Raw genomic sequence first — 19,321 nt, 5'->3', positions numbered from 1 at the left:
ACCATCTGAGCCACCGGGAGACGTGTCCAAATTAAGTTCACATATCAAGGAGAGCACAACCGGGCACAGAAGTCTCCAGGTACGAGTTGGTTGGTGCCTGCTCCAGGTGCATACCACACGTAAGGGGGTTTGTGCCATTGAAACAGTCAACTGCTAAGTTCCTAGGGACAGAAAGTAGAACAGTGTTTGAGAGGTTGCAGGAGGGGAGTGAGGTGTTATTTTGGGGGGTTCAGGGTTTTAGTTTAGGAAATGGAAAGAGTTCGATGGTTGGATGGTGTTGATGTTACACAATGTGAATATACTTAATGCCACTGAACTGTACCCTTAAAAATGGCGAAGATGGTATAATTTAGGTTGTGTGCATTATAGTACAATTGAAAAAAAAAAAAAAACCACTACAATAAGCCAAAGACAAAGGTAGCTCTGATGCTCACTGTGTTGTAAAGGCTGAAGGCTCCTGGTCCCAAGATTTCAAAGGCCTCGAGAAGAAACACCTGAAGCAGATGCTGGCCAGGCCAGCCTCCCCGGGGTGTGCAGCGCGGGGAGGGGGAATAGGAAGGAAAGATGGGCCCGGAAAGAGGAACAAGCAGCGAAGGGAGCCCACAGCCTAGCGCTCCTGGAGAGTGTGCGGAAAACCTTTCTCACCTTCCACATTGCAGATGAAACAAGGCAGATGCAGGGGATTGGGGGATAAAAAGGAAAGGACCTGTGGGGCTCAGCTTCCTGATTTCTACAAGGACCACTGAGTATGGCGTCCATGGGTAGGTCCATGCCAGGTGGGCTCTGACAGTCAGTCAACCAACACGTATCTCTAGGTGTGCACCAGGAAATGCGCAGGTACAGTCCTGTGTGGTGGGGAACCAGGTGAGGGGCCCATTCAGGGTGGAAGTGGCAGGATTATCCAGGAAGGCTTCCTGGAAGAGGCAGCCTTCCCTGAGTGTTGAAGGAGTTGGGGAGAGTATTAGAAGGGAGTTGGGGGGGACCAAGGAGTAGGCTCCCAGGTCAGCGGGAGCCTCTTATATTCTCTTCACACACCCCGCCCCCCTGCCTCAATTTGTCTGGGGTCCTGCTGATTGATTACAAGCTACATGAAAGACAGACTCTCCTCCCCAAGGCCTTGATGGTCCACTTAGTTGCCCCTTTAAGGATTCACCAAATAAGTAATTACTAAGACTGACTCAGCAAGAAAATGAAATATCTCTTGGGGAGGGGGTAGACAAATTCCCTATATAATGAAGGGAGTTACATAGGCCCTTCATTGCCCCCAGCCCATGAGAGAGGGACAGAGGGTGGCAGCCAGTGATTATGCTTTGTTTCTGCAGCATGCCCTTTCCAGAGAGACCAGGGCCACTTCCTTCAGATAAACACCCACCACACAGCTGGAGCACAGGATGTATCCTCCAAGCTGTCCTGCACAGAGGCCTCGGCTGCTTACACCCATACTTAACTGCATCCCAAGGGGAATCTCAAGTGATGCTCTGGCCAGGATGCCCAAAGGATAGCAATGGACCCCTCTGGAGACAAGAAGCCTCCTGCCCTGGCTCATGTCCTGGGCCCTGCATTTTCTCTCTGTCTGTCTTCACTCACGACAGTCTCTCAGGTGGTTCTCTTGGGCCCTTGGGCCAAGAAGAGAGAATGGTCACACCCTGACCTCCGGGAACCCTCCTCCCAGCTCCTGTTGTGTATCTTCCTTTCCCAGGGGTCCTGGTGTGTGACTTTCAGGACCAAGGGGAAGAATGTGGTCTCTCCTTCTGAAACTGCAGACTTTAGCCTGACTCCTCGAGATAGTGTGGAGTGGGGAAAGGGGGGCCCTGTGGGAGGGATGAGGCACGAGGCGGTTGTCATGCGCCTGTGAGGGCTGCACACGCTCCCGTCATTCTCAAACCACCACGGAGGCTGGAGGAAACCCACATGTGGGGAGACCTTTGACCGCAGTTAGGAAGTCGGGGGCAGGTCTGGCTGAATTCAGAGCTTTTAACTCACTAAAATATGCTGTTCCCCTGAGATGGGGATGAATCTTCTGTGAGCAGGTAGTAGAAACCAAATTCAAATGTGGGTATTTTGTTTTTCAGTAAACATAACACTTTGCTGCTTTGTGGAGGCCAGGCAGACTGCCGTTCCAGCCTCTCAGCCCAGAGACATGCTAGTCTGCGTGTTTTCTCTGTCTCCTTCTCCCTGTGTCTCTGTCTCTGTGTCTCTTTCTCTCTGTTTCTATCTCTCCCTCCCTCCCTTCCTTAGTCACCGTCAACAAGTTTGATTTCCCCAGTAGAGAGTTTTACAGCCGTAATAATGTAGTCCATCTTCTGGAGTTTAGGGCACCCTTATATATTATCTCATTTGTCTTTGCAGCATTTCTGTAAGGTGAAGGCTTGACAGAAATAGTAAAACAAGAGGCGAGAGCTATAAAAGGACTTTCGTGAGGTTCTGTGCGAGAGCAGGGTGGGTGTTGGGGGTGTCTGAGACCAGTACTTCCAGAAGACCCACTGAGCCTGGCATGTGAGGCTTTGTAGCAGCCTGCACTCTTCCAACAAGCCTAGAAGTGTTTTAAGAACAAAAGATGTGATGTGGAAGCAACGTGAATTAACTCTGCCTGGGGCATCCTCTGAAATGACCATGTGACACTGGTGTTCAGCCTTGAATGATGAGCAGCACATTTCTGTTTCAACTACAGGAAAAACAAGAAAGATCTGGGACAGAGAAGGGCCGGTATCCCAGCTCGTTTGGGCTCATGGAGCTGCATAACCAGGTGCCTGCAGTGGGCAGTGGAATAAAGATGAGATTCCAGAAGACTCTGGTGATTTTTCCAGGGGGCAATGCTGTGAGTGTACCAAGGGATTTAGAACATGATCCTGCCCATGAGGAGCTTATAACCTAGTTGAGAAAATAAGATCAGGTAGACATTGAACCACTCAAAGCTATTGCTTTAGAGAATATAATTCTGAGTCCTACTGAAATAGCATTCCAAAGAAAGGAGAGATCAAGTATGGGCAAGGCAAGTCCAAGAAGTCATCACAAGAGAGGGGGAGGAGAATTTGATGGAAAGGAAAGCATTTAGGTGGGCAAAAAGGGGAGGAATCTGTGGGGAAGCTGAGGGAAGGCCTGGCGTGGGAGCCCCTTAGGCCCCTGTCCTCTTAGCATTGCATTTGTCCCCAGGCCACACCCCTTTCCCATCACCCTGCCCCCATGATCCTGCCTCGACCCACAGACTGATACTCAGGTAGAATATAATGGATCATCGTATCACTCTCTTATGTGAAAAGTCTGCCGTGGCTCCGTTCTGGGTGGATAGAAAGTAAATCAAGGGGTGTGGGAGGGATCCAGGTCCCTGAAGAGGAGGATGGAAATGTTGTAAGTCCCTGAACTAAATTTCCTGCCTGCCTGCTCCCTTCCATTGGCAAATCCAGGCTCCAGCTGTTTCTCATGCCTGGAACCTCTTGAGACACTGGCTAGCCCAGGGGACTCTAGAAAGATCGAAACATACTGGTCTTCAACAATTAGTTTTTGAATGAATGACTAAGTGAATGAATGAATGAATGAAAACCTGAATTCCCTTTCCTTTCCCCTCCATCACTCATCACAGGTAGCTCACCAGGGTGCTGTGTCTATCTGTGGTTTCTTGGTATCCTCAGGGGATTGTTTCCAGGATGGATGTCTAAATCCATGGATGTTCAAGCCCCTTATATAAAATGGTGTAGTATTTGCATATAACCTACACTCGTCCTCCTGTATACTTTACATCATCTCTAGATTACTTACAAGAACTTGGTTGTTGGTCGTCCAGTTGCTAAGTCATGTCCAACTCTTTATGGCCCCACAGACTGTAGCCTGCCAGGCTCCTCTGTCCATGGGATTTCCCAGTCAAGAATACTGGAGTGGGTTGCCATTTCCTTTCCCAGGGGCTCTTCCCAGGCCCGCGGATCAAACACACGTCTTCCACATTGCAGGTGAATTCTTTACCATCGAGTCACCAGAGAAGCCCTTTACGATACCTAATATAATGTAGATGATAGGTAAATAGAAGCTCCAAGCAGCAAATTCAAGTTTTGCTTTGGGGAAATTTCTGAAATTTTCTTTCTCTCCAAGTATTTTCCATCTGCTGTTAGCTGAATCTGCAGATAGGGAATCTTCAGATACGGAAGGCTGACTTCACTCAACTCTGGACAAACGCAGTTCTAAGTAGTTTGTTCATATTCTCTCTCACATCCCTGAGTGTATTCATGCACATCTGACAGCTGAGAAAATGTTCAGGGAGGCTGTAAATAATACCAATGATAATAATAATGTCAGTGATAGCTGACTCTCATTGAGCACGATCTATGTGTCAGGCACCGTCTAAATGATATAAACACGTTATTCCACTTAACCCCACAACAACCCTATGAAGTAGCTGTTTTGAAGATAAGGAAACTGACAGAGAGCTAAGTGATGCAGCAAGTTCTCACAGCTAGTGAATGAATGAAAATAAATGGGCACTAAGAAAGCGGGTACAATCAACAAAAACAGAAAATCATTTCCATCCCCTTCTCGAATGGGGTCCACCTCCCAAACAGAGGTGAGGGGCCGTGAACAGGTTTGGGCCCTAGCGCCCCCCCAGACTCAGAATCATTGAGATTGCTCCCGGAGTCACCTCCTCCCACCTCCTCCCAGGTTGGCACAGCAGCCAACCTGGAGCTGTAGTTCTTGAGATGATAAGGGCTCTGGGAATGGCTTGGAGGAGGAGAGTTAATTAGTTCACAGCAAACAGAGCAGGAGCGTGATTACTCCCACCGCAGGGAGTTGATGGCAAGTGATAAAGGCTAAGCCAGCCCCCAGGAAGTTCAGTCCTTCTGCACCTGCACAGACGGAAGGACAGGGGACCTCCTCTTCTTCCTCCAGGGACCAGAGTCACCATCCAGAACAGAGTGGGATTAAAGAAGCCTTTCTCCAAGTTGCACCTGGGCCACCCCACCCCACCCTGCCCTGACTGGATTACAAGGTGACTGTCAGCGATCTTGTGGGTCCTGACCTCACTGCAGTGGAGTATAGGGTATACAGAAGGCTGGGCTGTCCAGCAAGGCACCCAGCCTTCTGTTTCTGTTCTATTGCCTGTATACTCTGAGAGACTCACTTGGACTTTCTAAGGTTACACGACCAGCCGTGCAAAAGGAAGAACTCAGGTATGAAGGAAAAGAGTCTAGGTTCAAATCTTGACTTTTTCATTCACTAGCTGTGTGACCTTGGTTGAATTTCATAACATCTCTGATGTATTCTTTAAAATATCAGTTTTAAAATATTTTCTTTTAAATATCAGCATCAGTTTTCTTTAAAAATAAATAAATAACATGGAAAAAAAATTACCTAACATATTAAATAGCATATATAGCTATTATATAACTAGCATAGCATGTATAACTTGCCCAAAACAATCTTACTCAAAAAATACTACTTTCCTTCCCTATCTGTAAAATGGAACTAGTCTCACCTGCCTGTCCCTACCTTACAGGGATTGGTGCCAGTGAGGTGAGGTGTCGAATATGAAGATGTTCTGTGACCTATATCTCTACGGAGTACAGCTTCCTCCATCATTCTTCCAGCAAAAGTGCAACATTGACTTCCCAGCGCTGGCTGGGCTCAGGAGCCGTGTGTCAATGATTTAGGGCCTGGCGTGATGATTTTGCCAGTCAGCTCCATAGCAGGCAGGAAGTGAGAACACTCACAGCTTACGCTGCAGTCTGCCTGATGGTAAGCAAGCTGCCTCGGTGTTAAGTTGCTTCAGTTGTATCCAACTCTTTGTGACCCTATGGACTATAGCCTACCAGGCTCCTCTCTCCATGGAATTCTCCAGCCAAGAATATCGGAGTGGGTTGTCCTGCCCTTCTCCAGGGCATCTTCCTGATTCAGGAATCAAACCTGTGTCTCTTATGACTCCTGCTTTGGCAGGTGGGTTCTTTACCACTAACACTATCTGGGAAGCCCAAGCAAGCCTCCTCTAGCTCCAAGTAGAACTCAGGAGAGGAGAGGGAACACCCCCATGCCCTTTGGGGGAGGACTAGGCCTCAGGAGGACAGCTCAGGAGACGAGAGGTCCGAGTGCAGAGTCGATAAACCAGACAGGAACAGAAGGGAATGGCTCTCTGAAGACCTCCTACCAGAGACGGCTGGAGACTGAGCCTCCCAGCAGCCTGCTATGGGAGGATGCAGGGCCAGCCCGAGGGCTCCAGGGAGGCTCTAGGGGGATCCTGCCTCTCACCTGGTGCTACGGCACCTGGGGAAGCTGAGGTCCAGAGAACAGGTCCTGGGATGCTGGTGAACACCTAAGAGGGCCCAGGTGTGAAGACAGGGCTGTTCTGTGGGCTGTTGAACAGGATGGTGGACAGGGTGGGTGAGTGGGAAGGAGACTGGATGGAATGGGTAGCCTATCCCTTCTCCAGGGGATCTTCCCAATCCAGGAATCAAACTGGGGTCTCCTGCATTGCATTGCATTGCAGGCAGATTCCCCAAGGTCAGGGAAGCCCTCAAAGCACACAGCAGGAACCGGAAAGTCATAGGGCATGAGGTCAGTGAAGGAGCAAACTAAGAAAGCCACACCTATCTCATGATCTTCCTGATTTTTTTTTTTAACTTTTATTTTGTATTGGGGTATAGTCTATTAACAATGTTGTGATAGTTTCGGGTTAACAGCGAAGGGACTCAGCCATACATGTATATGTATTCATTCTCCCCCAAGCTCCCCTCCCATCCAGGCTGCCACATAACGCTGAGCAGAGTTCCCTGTGCTGTACAGTAGGTCCTTGTTGGTTACCCACTTTAAATACAGCCGTGTGTACTGACAACACCACAGCCTTGGGCAAAGGCACTCACCCTACCCTCTCAGCCTCATTTCCACATTAGAAAGCCCAAGAAAACAGTAATGACCTGCTTCCATTTCAGAAAGTCTTTAAAGTGATTAACATTGTGGGGATGGCTTTGAACTTCTCAGATAGGAGCTGCTATGGAAATATTATTATTGTTTTAAAAAATAATATGTCTCCCATTGCTGGCTGTTGCTAAAGAGTCTGTTGCCTTATCATTAGGGGTAAATGTTTGTGAGCTGACTAATACAACTCCATTTTTCAGACTGTTTAATTTAGATGTTAATAAATTCAATACCTTTATCCACTTATTGTCCCAGATAATATCCTTTGGGAATAACTTCTCATTTATGATAGTGACCTGAGCAAGGAGGCTCATACACTGTATTAGGAATGCCTTCAATATGAAATGATGAAAATTGCATTATGAATACAGTTCTCTTGCAAGCTTCCAAATGATCAGAACCACGACCCAGCCCAAACTTCACCATTAAGTTGAATTAACATTTCTGTAAGAACTGTGTAATGCTTGCACAGTCTGATTTTCTGTTTAATTTCTCAACCCAAGCATACTGTGTTTTCCATTTAATTGACTTTGCCTCAATCTTTATTCAAAGGGGGGGAAAAGATACAGAAGAAGAGGGAAAATGACTTCTATTACATCCCTCTGCCCTTCCCCTCTCTGCTGCCTGCACCCCACGGCCCAGGCTGAGGGGCACCTGCCAGGAGAGGCACAGCCCTTGGGCGTCAGGAGGCTGGGGACCTGCACTGAAGTCAGGGAAAAGCAGCATCTCTGTCTCGTGTGACATCAAACACCCTTTCTCAGGGTGAAAGTGTCTGGAGATGGCACCAGGACCACAGGCATTCAGAGATTTGGGGGAAGGGAGGGCTCTTGCCCATCTAGGAGGGTCAGCTCTCAGCCCTGCTCGAAACCCCAGCCAGCAGTCTCTCTGGGTCTTGGGGCTCCGTCTTGGGATCACATGGGTGTGCTAAGTCACTTCAGTCGTATTCAACTCTTGGCAACCCTATGGACTGCAGCCTGCCAGGCTCCCCTGTCCGTGGAATTCTCCAGGCAAGAAGACTAGAGTGGGTTGTCATAGCCTCCTCCAGGGGATCTTCCTAACCCAGTGATTGAACCTACGTCTCCTGCATTGGCAGCCGGGTTCTTTACGGCTAGCGCCATCTGGGAAGCCCCAGGAGCCCCATGCAACACAGAACTGCTCTAGGCATTCGCAACGGGATGTTGTTGCTTAGTTGCTAAGTTGCGTCTGACTCTTTTGTGACCCCATAGACTGCAGCCTGCCAGGTTCCTCTGTCCATGGGATTCTCCAGACAAGCATACTGGAGTGGGTTACCATTTCCTTCTCCAGGGGATCTTCCCGACGCAGGGATCAAATATGCATCTCCTGCATTGGCAAGCGGGTTCTTTACCGCTGAGCCACCAAGGTGTAATCTTTCTCTTTAAAAAGCCCTTTTGAAGAGGACCCCACCAGTCCTGTGGACATCACAGCCCAGCCCCCAAACTCTGCAGGGAACCGTAGCCTGTTCCCAGTCCTCCCCATCTCCCCCACCCTCTCCCCATCTTCTCCGCCCTGCTCCTTCCTTTCTGTCCCTCCCTCCCTCACCTGCTCTCACTCACCTGGCAGGCTCTCCTCCATCCAAGTTAGGTTTCACACACACAGTAGACCATCCTTGCCTAAATACTAGTCAAGATAACCCATCAGTCCTCAGTTACCTGCATGGTGATCAAAGGCGGCAAAACCAGCCCAGAACCACAGACACTGCCATTCGGAATGTGGGAGATGGTTTCATAAGCTACAGCTCCCCAGCATGCCTCTGCTAGTTACTGTTCAAATGAACCTCTGCAGGCAGGGTCCCTGGTGTGAGGTGAGTTCCGCGTGGGGCCGAACAAGAGTGCAGTGACAAGCACACACAGTCTCGCGACAAAGTGTCACAGTCTCCGGCAGGCCTGGAGGCGGCTCTGCCTGGCTAAGCCTTTCCTCATGTCTGGCTTTACTTGGGAGGCACAAATGGCACCAAAGGACTCAGGACGGGTGGATGGAAAGACTTTTCTTCAAAAGGGAGCAGCCTGGTCAGAGCGTATGCCGAGAAGAGACATGAAAAAATAAACCCTCGGGATCCAAGCACAGAACAAGCAGTCAGCATGCTTTGGAGCAGACAGCTCTGAATCCCCGTCATGGGGTAGCTTCCCTCTAGCTGTGTGTGCAGAGTCTGCTTCCTCATGTCTGTGTCCCACGCCACCCCCTTACCTCAGCACCTTATCATGTCACATCGGAGTCCCAACCTCCCAGCTCACCTGCCTCCCATTTCCCTTCTGTTACTGACCTGGGTCCTGGGACTCTTCAATCAATAGAAATCGATAAGAGTCCAAAAGAGAAATTCAGGCAAGGCTTTTATTGGGACTCGTGCTACAGCAGGAAGGAATGAAAACTGGTAACAGGTGCCTTGCCCACTCCCTGGGGGATGGGGGGACATGCCAGCTGGTTCCTTAAATGGGGTAACAGCAGGCACAGGGTTGGGCAGGGGATGGTCTGCCCACCCCTGTAGTGGTGCAGAATGCGAGGATCACGCACAGTCCCCCGCTTTTGCTCTTGGCAGCTCAGAAGTGGCAGTTGGTTTGTGGCCTTTTTGTATCTTACTGCTTATAGTTGTCCCAACTGAGCATGCGTGCAGTTATTTTCAGTCCCTTGTAGTTTCTTCGTATTCTGTTGCTGGAGGAGAGGTTTGTCTAGGTGCAAGGACTCTGGTAAAGGGTCCCAGGTCTCAGGTCCCAGCCTGTCTCCCTTCCACTCCCACAGCTGTATCCACAGAACCTGATACAGAGTAGAGATAGTTCACTTATGTTTCTCTGCTCATCACCAAAGCAGAGACAAGCCTGGCTGTGCCAAGGTGAGAGGTGGTATAGCAAGTGATTAAACCTGAAGCCTGGCCCTACCATCTTCCAGCCAGGTGACCATGGATGAGGAACTCACTTCCACTATACTTCAGTGTTCACCCCTATAAAGTGAAAGTGGAAGAGTTAGTTGCTCAGTCATGCCCGACTCTTTGTGACCTCATGGTCTGCAGCCCACCAGACTCCTCTGTACTTTTCCAGGCAAGAATACTGGAGTGAGTGGGTAGCCATTCCCAACCCAGAGATTGAACCCAGTCTCCTGCATTGGCAGGTGGATTCTTTACCATCTGAACCACCAGAGAAGCTCCCCCTCTATAAAATGAGGCCAAAAACAATGGATTGCTTTTGTATGAATTGACATATGTATAAATTGCTTAGAACATTGTCTGACACACAGTGCTATGTGTTTGCAAGTATTGTTAGTAAGATGTTTAACCCCTTGAGAGCAGAGGCTGTACCCTGCATCCCCAGATCTCTATTCAGCTTATGCGACAAAACAGCAAAATCATTTAACAGAAAGGCACAGGAGAGAAATGAGGTTAGATTCAAGAGCTGGCTGTGTGATCTTGGATAAATTATATGTTATTCAATACAATGACATTTAGTCTCGTGAAAAACTTGCAAGGCTGGTGTAAGGCTTGGAATGATGTTTGTAAAACCTTTATTAGCATAGCGTCTGGTGCTACAGGACACTGGATAAATGGTGGCCATAATCTTTGCTATTATTGCTGAAAGAATGAGCGGCGAGTGAGCTGCAGTCTCTCCAAAGCTGGAATTACATCAGTAAATCTTCAGGAAACCTGCGTCCCCATGGGAGGGTCCTGCTAAAGGAATTGTGGGGCCCAGTGCAAAATGAAAGCATAGGGCTCCTTGTCCAAAAATATGATTCAGTATTTCAAGATGGCGACAGCACGGCATTACACCAAGCATGGACCCTACCCAGGGCACAGGGGTCATTCCCACCCCCGGGACTGACCAGCCCTAGTTTCAGCCGAAGGGGCCAAGGCCCTCTTTTGAAGTCAAGAGTCTCAACCCAGAGAATTCTGGGACTTCAGCAGAGTGAGGCTGAGCAACCAGAGCTCCCAAGGCCAGGCCAAGTGTCCCCAGTGACTTGACTTCCCAGCAGTGGCCTTAGCACCCCCTCCTGCACTGAGACCTCAGTCCACAAGTGGGTGACTCAAGGCAATCCCTTATCTTTGATTAGGTGTGGACCAAAAATGTACTTGGTAGCTGCAACCAACTGAATTACCGACCCTAATCTCTCACTCCCCTCTCAGCGTACTGACTTCAAGGTCAGCCCAAGTGCATCTCACTGCTACTTGAATTTCATCCACATTACTCACTTTGAACAACAGGAGCAGCTGGGCTTGCCCTCTTGCACACCTGCCTCTCACCATGGGAAGTACACACCCAGGGTGGCCCCTGCCCCCCAAAAGAGGACAGACACATGAAACAGACCTGGACCCACCTCACAATCTGCAGTCAAGCCCAGATAAACTCAACTGAGATCAAATGAACCCTCCCATAAGCAAGGAACAAATATTCTTTGTTTGGGGCACTAAGCTTGGGGTAGCTTGTTGAGCGGAGTCACCTTGGCAATAGCTGATAGTTGATATAGTACCTTGCAACCCAAAGAAACTGACACTCATCCCCCAATCACTTATTAAAAGTAAGGTACCAGGCACAACTTATAGGGGTTTGCAAATAAAACACACACACACATCCCCCAGCCACAGTCAAGAAACCACCAAGAGGAGAGAGCAAATCTGTGTAACTATTACCTTGAGTTAACAACTCTAGTTTTACCTCCCAATTTCCTTTAAACCATATTCCTGGAAGCCCATTTTCCCTGCCCTTGGATGAAAAGATGGCAGCTCCATGGCTCTCCTGACCACTCCTATGTAATAAACAGTTCTCCAGTCCCCACCATCACAAGTCTTGGTTTAATATTAATAATTAAAATGCCAGCCCTGAGGCTTAGTCAAGATTCCACTCTTGATCCAAGCTGGAGACCTCTCCCTCCACTCCTGGATCCCACGCCTTGGGGGCAGTGAGGCTGGACAGGTGGATGTGGTCACTGTCTTCTCCAGCCCCTCCAACCATAGGATTCTACTCCTTCTGTCCAGCTTCAGAACTGGATTGGAACTGGGCTGATGGAGGGAAGAGAAACAGGAAGTGGAGAGCAGAAAATTCTCCCTTGACTGGCACTGCTGGGTGATCTGGCATGACTCCCTCTTAAGTGAAGGAAGATTCTTGTCTCAAGTGCATTTATGAGGGCATGTCTGGAGACACCCTCAAAGCTGGGGCTCTCTTGTCCACAGTTCCCCTGACCTGTGTCAAAGTACCTCCATTCCTGTTGGTTCCTTACTCTTTCCTCAGCCCCTAAGCTGTCAGCACTCCCTTCAACTTCTTTCAGCTGGTTCTGTCCAGGTGACCCTCTAGGACAGGTCCTAAGATGGCCCACACTAGCCCTCTCTCACACATGGTCAAAAGTGGTGCAGGGTATCACCCTGTACCCTTTGCCCTGGCAGATGCCAGGAGTGCAGGTCAGTCCTGGGGTGGCAGAAACTTCCCAGCCTTGCTCCTCTCCTCACAAAGCTGCTGCCTCTTGCCTTTTATATTTTCAAGGGGGACTGAGACCATGGACTACGTACCCTCTGATCTGAAGGGGATCCATATTGAGCTGGGTGATTATATTTAAAACCCTTTCATCTGGACTTGAGGTGAAGGAGGATATATCTTCTATGTCCCTGTATTGGTCATGGTTCAGACAAGAAAATAGAAACCACCTATTCTTTTCATCAGAAAGGTGAAAGAGTGTATGTTTCCCTGGTTGGCAGTACTCTGTGTGTGTTGTCACACATGCCAAGAGACTAAAGCATCCTGACTCCACAGGGAGAAGAAAATGAAGAGCCCACACTTGGAACTTTCCTGGGCTCTGCTGTGTGCCCCTCTTCCCTTGACTGATTTTGATTTATACCCTTTTCCTATTCAGTTCAGTTCAGTTCAGTCGCTCAGTCATGTCCGACTCTTCGCAACCCCATGAATTGCAGCACACCAGGCCTCCCTGTCCATCACCAACTCCTGGAGTTCACTCAGACTCACGTCCATCGAGTCGGTGATGCCATCCAGCCATCTCATCCTCTGTCGTCCCCTTCTCCTCCTGCCCCCAATCCCTCCCAGCATGAGTCTTTTCCAGTGAGTCAACTCTTCGCATGAGATGGCCAAGGTACTGGAGTTTCAGCTTCAGCATCATTCCCTCCAAAGAAATCCCAGGGCTGATCTCCTTCAGAATGGACTGGTTGGATCTCCTTGCAGTCCAAGGGACTCTCAAGAGTCTTCTCCAACACCACAGTTCAAAAGCATCAATTCTTCAGCACTCAGCCTTCTTCACAGTCCAACTCTCACATCCATACATGACCACAGGAAAAACCATAGCCTTGACTAGATGGACCTTTACAATCTTAATGAGTTCTATGAGTATTTCTAGTGAATTATCAAAACTGAAGTTCTTTTGGAAGCTCTTGAACTTGCAATTGGTGTTAGAAGTGGGAGAAGTCTAATGGAAAGTTCCCTTTAAATTTCCAGTTGGCTAACTTTGCAGAAATCAGGTGTCAGTCTAATTCTTGGAAAGGCTAGAGGAGAGAGATTTAGGAGTGCCTCTCCAGCCCATCACAGAATTTCAGGTTTATCACCATGGCAGTGATCCTAAAGGTCATGAAGTTGTTGTGCTACCTGGAGTCTGAAAACTGCAGAAACCATTGCTGATGTTCACAGCTTCCCATCAGCCCTGAGGCAGGACACTGACTGGAAAACAGAGAATCCACTGGGAAAATTCAAATTGGGCAGAGCACTCACTACTTCTGCCATGCTGGAAGAGACAGAATAGCTCTGACTGCTACTTGGCTTTCAAATCTAGCTCCAGGGCATCTCATTGGCAGAATTAAACCACTCACCAAACAAGTAAGTCTGAGAACTGGCTTCTAGACTTGTAAAGAGGAGAGCTAAAGAGGAGAGAGCTAGAGTAGGGGTGGGGGGCAATGGGGGCGGGGGAGTGGCAATGAATGACCCCTGCTTTGGGCTCAGCAAGAGCTCTCTTTCTTTAAATCCACTTCCTAATTTCCCATCACCACTCTTCAAAGACTTTACTAAGAATGAGGGGTTTGAGACTCATGTTACTAAATTTTGGAAAACTCCACAGTAAATCCTGCAGTCTCCCCACTCCTTTGAATGATGTATGTATGGTTCACAAGCTTCAGCCACAAGCACCATTTTAACATCACATTTTAACATCACACATGGAACAATTAGGATACACTAACACTTGGAATAATGAAGGTATGAACATCCCGAGTCTGGTCTTTGGAAATAATAGATGTGATCATACAGCCTGATATTCAGGAGAAATCATTCTCTTTAGGACACTTATTTCCAAAATCTGAAATTAAATGAGATAAAGTAATACTGATTTGGTAAAGGATACCTTGTTTACAAAACACTTCATTCGAATGATAGGGATTTTCAGATGTTTACCACTTGTCAAAACAGAGGAAAGAAACTCTACAGTATTAAGAGGTGTTGTGAGTTGAAAACCAATCGTTAGTTCAGGCAAAGTGTCTTAGAAACAGTTATGAAGTCACTGGAGAATTATAACTTGTATAACACATGGTTTCTATGAAAGGATCTTTTTTAATAAAATAAGACCCAACTATGCATTATGAATATGGCTTGAGTCAGTAAGGGCTTCCCAGAGGTCTCAGGGGTGCATTTCCCATCTCCCTTAGATGCTAATCTCCTAAAGGGAAAGAGTCTATTGTCTGCGTTTATCAGTTAGGATGCTTTTGGCTGTAAGAAACAGAATATCATATCCCAATCAAAATAACTGAAACAATAAGGATATTGATTATCTTACACATCAAGAAGCCTACGAATATCCCCAGGTCTAGAATCGGTTAATTCAGTGTGATGAAGTCATCAAGGACTTACTGCCTTCCACTTTCCCCCTCTTCCATCCTTAGTGTCTGCCTTTTCCCCTCAAAGTGGCAAGATGGCGGCCAACCACACAGCCTCAGGCAATCACATCACAAAATAGGAGGACAACCTCTTTCCCCATTTCTCTTTTTTCCACAGAGAAAATCTTTCCCTGGAAGACTTTCCTTTTGTGTGTGTGACTTTCCTTGCAAGGTCCTTAATCAAGGTTGGGTCTTGGGGGTGGCCTACTGGACCAGAAAGGAAGGAAGAGATTGGGAAATGTTATTGGTTCAGCAACTGATAACCAACTCTGCCCGTTCCTGAAGCCACAGCTCAATGTGCTGCACATAGTAGGTGTTCAGTAGACACAAGGTAAGAAGTAAAATATCCAAGAGCCAGCTGGGAGCAGTGCTCACTCAGTCAGTCTCAATGTCCAGGCTTAGTAGCCTCCGTCACAGGCACCAAGAACTAGCCCTATTTTCCTTCTTCCTTTCCTAGAAGCGTCTGGTAAGCCTGGTCCAGGAAACAAGGAATGAAACTATTTCTATGTTTTGTCACTGTCTTGTTCTCCCATCTCCTGTAAGCGCTGACGTACCCAGGCAGTAGGAGCCTGGAGACCCCAGAGGAGAAGAGCTACTGACAGACGCACGGTGGTCCCCACAAAGATGAGAGAGCCCGTCCCGGGCTTGACCTCAGGAAAGCCTGCCTTCAGATCAGGAAGTAGAGGGACCTCATTCACATTCCCAGGGAAACTGAGGGCAGCACTCTCGAGTTAAAACGATTGCATCATGCAGGGCCCTTTAGAGGAGCTGAAACTCAATGACTTTCAAGAGAAGACAACAGTCGTTCAGAGGTGAATGGTGTTGGATTTGCAAAGGTCCCCATCCTCAACGGGGACACGTGGGCCAGATGCCTCCTCTTTCTTCAAGATGGAGATGGGACTCACTAAAACATCGCAGCCTCTTCCACTTGCCTTGGTGACCGAATCTCATTGATCTCAGCAGTTACGTGGCCTCTGTCTGTGTCCACTCAGCTTCCTCCAAGAAAGCACAGAAAAATGAGATATCAGCAAAGATCTTGGGAAGTGAGGAGTTTGGACACAGACTTAGCCCCAGCTGACCCCATGGTGAGAGCTGGAGCAGCCCAGAGGGTGCAGACCATCAAGGCAGAAGGAAAGCAAAGCATTCATTTTATACCTAAGGAAACAGGATCCCCAGAGAGGTACACAGGTACTTTGGCTCATTGGAGAGGCTAATGAGCCCACTCTCCACTCCTAATTAGTTGTATAATCTTGGACAAGCTGCATAACCACTTTGAATATTGGTTTCTTCATCTGTAAAATGGAGTTAATTATGTGGACTGCGCAGAACTGCCTCCAGCATTAAAAAAGATACGCCAGGTGGGGGTGGCTCTTCTTGGACTGCGACATCACCGTGACCATCTCCCTTCCTACTCCTCTCCCTACTCTGCCTCGGGGCTCCTGGCAGCAGCAAGAGGCTGTACTTTGTTGCAGTGCAGGTGTTCTTTCTCCCCAACACAGCCCTGAGCCTCCCGGTCAGGGGCCATGAGGCAGTCAGGGAAGCCCTCCCATGAGCCCCCACACTCGGAGCATCAGCCAAGGTCTGGATGATTCTTGGAGGAATCACAGGTGCACCTCTGCCCACCCCACTCCCTGGGAGCTGGCTTTTATTTACCCCCACAAAGGGGCACAGCTGCTGGTGTTAGGTCCAGGCTCCTTCCTCCTGCCTCTTCCTTCCCAACCACCCAGCCTGGGTCTGCCCTTATAGGGGCTGCTCTCCCTACCCCCAGCTTCAGCCACCTGGCAGGAGCAGTTTTGACCTTCAGAGACCGAGGACACCAGCCCCACCTCCCTCCCACCTCACCCTGGGAGTGCCAAGACGGGAACCAACTGTGTCCCAGTTATACTGCAGTCAGTGATTATCTAAGTGAGAACAACAGCCCAAGTGGACCATTCTGGAAGCATGTCCTCCGGGAAGTCACTGTCTGTAGAGATGAGCTGCTGCTGCTGCTGCTAAGTCACTTCAGTCGTGTCCGACTCTGTGTGACCCCATAGACGGCAGCCCACCAGGCTCCTCTGTTCCTGGGATTCTCCAGGCAAGAATACTGGAGTGGGTTGCCATTTCCTTCTCCAATGCATGAAAGTGAAAAGTGAAAGTGAAGTCGCTCAGTCGTGCCCGACTCTTAGCGACCCCATGGACTGGAGCCTACCAGGCTCCTCCATCCGTGGGATTTTCCAGGCAAGAGTACTGCTCCAAAGTTCCTGCAACTCTGCCCTGAGCTCCATGCCCTAACCAAACACCAGCTACCCTGCTTTCCTGATCTTTCTGATCCCCACGAATCTCCCATTTGAATTGGAACTATCTCCTGCAGAGGAAGCTTCCAGCGTAAAGAGAGATACCCCCAAACCCGTGGGCAGCCCTGGGGTGGCAGCCAGGATTCCTGTTTGTGATTTCTTATAGGACCCAAGCAAGAAGCATTATGCCTCCAGATCCTCTAAAGCTTGATGTGTAGACATGATCTTCGGCACAAGGGAGTTGTAAGGAATAACCGAATAGCAATTGTATTTTTAAAGCACTTTGCAAGGTGCCACATAAATAACTCTTCCTGTAAGTGATTGTCATATATATAAAATGCTAGAGATGGCAGGGGAAAATTATCGCCAGAGGCAAAGACACACACCGAGTCAGGAAAGCAGGTCTCTCTGGAGGAAGCCATCGATGGCATCCTGAGAATTAAATGTCAGCAGGGACTCTGTCCCTGGTCTTCATTTCCCAGTTGCCACATGCAGACAGCAAGAGACATGTGCATGTGTTTTAAAAAATCACTGGCAGTAAAATCCACTTAAAATATTAAATCAGCCCTGATGTGGGGGACTTACAGTGGCACTGATTCTACCTATGATTGTTTTTAATTCTTGGCAGAGCGTGAGATGATCAAACATAACCATTATTTTTCCATTTTATCTGGGGTTGCTAATTCTTTATTCTCCTGGAGCCTGTTAAGGGCAGTTTGCTTTCCTCCAATGGTGCGGCATTTAGCATTAGTTAGATGTCATTTACAAGGACAGCTCAAGGTCAAACTACCCCCACACATATTCTCTCCAATTGCGTGGTGTTAAGTCAGCTTCATTCTCAGTGTGAAAAAGCTCTCAGAAATAAAATACAATTATATAAAAGTCTGCACACAATCCTTTAGGGAGGCAACTTTGGGTACTAGTTCTGAGCTTGAAACAAACAAAGAGACCCATCCTGGTGACAAGCCAAGCCTGATCTCAAATGGTACAAACAGGGAGTGTGGAAAGGCCAACACTTTGAAACACCAAGAAAATAGACAAGATTCAAACAAGATTTCACCAGAGACAGAGAATACAAAAAAATACAACAGGAATGAAACAGGCTATGACTTCAAATACCTTAAACATTAAAAAAAAGAAAAAAAGAAAAGCATGCACATTTTTGTGCCAATAAAGTTAAAACTTGGATGAAATGAATGATTTCCTAAACAACTTACTGACTTGAAATAGACTGCCCTGATGGTCCAGTGGTTAAGAATCCATCTTCCAATGCAGGGGACATGGGTTTGATCTCTGGTAGGGTAACTAAGCAGAGAAGGCAATGGCACCCCACTCCAGTACTCTTGCCTGGAAAATCCCATGGATGGAGGAGCCTGGTAGGCTGCAGTCCATGGGGTCGCTAAGAGTCAGATACAACTGAGCGACTTCACTTTCACTTTTCGCTTTCATGCATTGGAGAAGGAAATGGCAACCCACTCCAGTGTTCTTGCCTGGAGAATCCCAGGGACGGGGGAGCCTGGTGGGCTGCCGTCTATGGGGTCGCACAGAGTCGGACACGACCAAAGTGACTTAGCTTAGCTTAGCTTAGGGTAACTAAGATCCCATATGTAGCTGAGCAACTACACCCACGTGCCACAATGAAAGATCATGTTCTGCAACTAAGATCAGCTCAGCCAAATAAGTAAATGAATAATTTTTTTTTAAGTACACTTGTGTGTAAAGATAGTGGATTGAACACATGCCTCTACCATTTCCCCCTCCCTTAAACTCCATTAAAACTACAGGAAAGAATTTTGTTTTTTCATTTGCTATTTTTAGGGTTTAGTCCCTTTTCAGCCCTGTTGTATAGTCTGTCATTCATTTCCAGTGAACTCTGGGGTTTTGTGTTTTTATTAACACAATTTTTTACAGCAGTTTTCAATTCACAGTAAAATTGAGGGAAAGGTTAAAAAAAAAATGTTTTCCATATAATCCCTGCCCCCAAAAGGATTTTTTTTTTTTTTTTAGGAAAAAGACTTATAATCTAGAAGCTGTGAAGCTGTGAGTCAGTGGAACACGTGGTAGGTAACTCAGCTGTCTTGAGGTGGTGTGTCACACTGCGCCGCTGGCCCAGGTGTCCTCCTTTTCGATGACCACTGTCCAGAAGACACCTGGTGGCAGCTTCTCCCTGTGCCTGGTGGCTCCGGACAGAGCTGGGGTGTCCACCTGGCGCTTTCCTCCGTGCTCCCAAAACCAGGAACACTCAGGGCAGAAGTAACGCCATTCACTTCCACTATTTTCGAGCTGTGGACTG

General features: G+C 48.0%; 1 long non-coding RNA gene across 1 annotated transcript; it reads right to left on the bottom strand.

Annotated features, from left to right (window-relative positions):
* Positions 1–15,466: 15,466 nt before the first annotated feature.
* LOC123333573 lies at positions 15,467–16,364 on the bottom strand. The gene is made up of 2 exons (XR_006550948.1): positions 15,911–16,364; positions 15,467–15,751 (listed from the first exon to the last, which is right to left on the bottom strand). It is a non-coding gene; the product is annotated as an uncharacterized LOC123333573 (long non-coding RNA).
* Positions 16,365–19,321: the final 2,957 nt, after the last annotated feature.

This window comes from Bubalus bubalis, chromosome 5 (assembly GCF_019923935.1).
Source record: "Bubalus bubalis isolate 160015118507 breed Murrah chromosome 5, NDDB_SH_1, whole genome shotgun sequence".
Lineage (NCBI taxonomy): Eukaryota > Metazoa > Chordata > Mammalia > Artiodactyla > Bovidae > Bubalus > Bubalus bubalis.
Note: the sequence above shows the minus strand (reverse complement) of the source record. Positions and strands in the feature narration are given on the sequence as shown.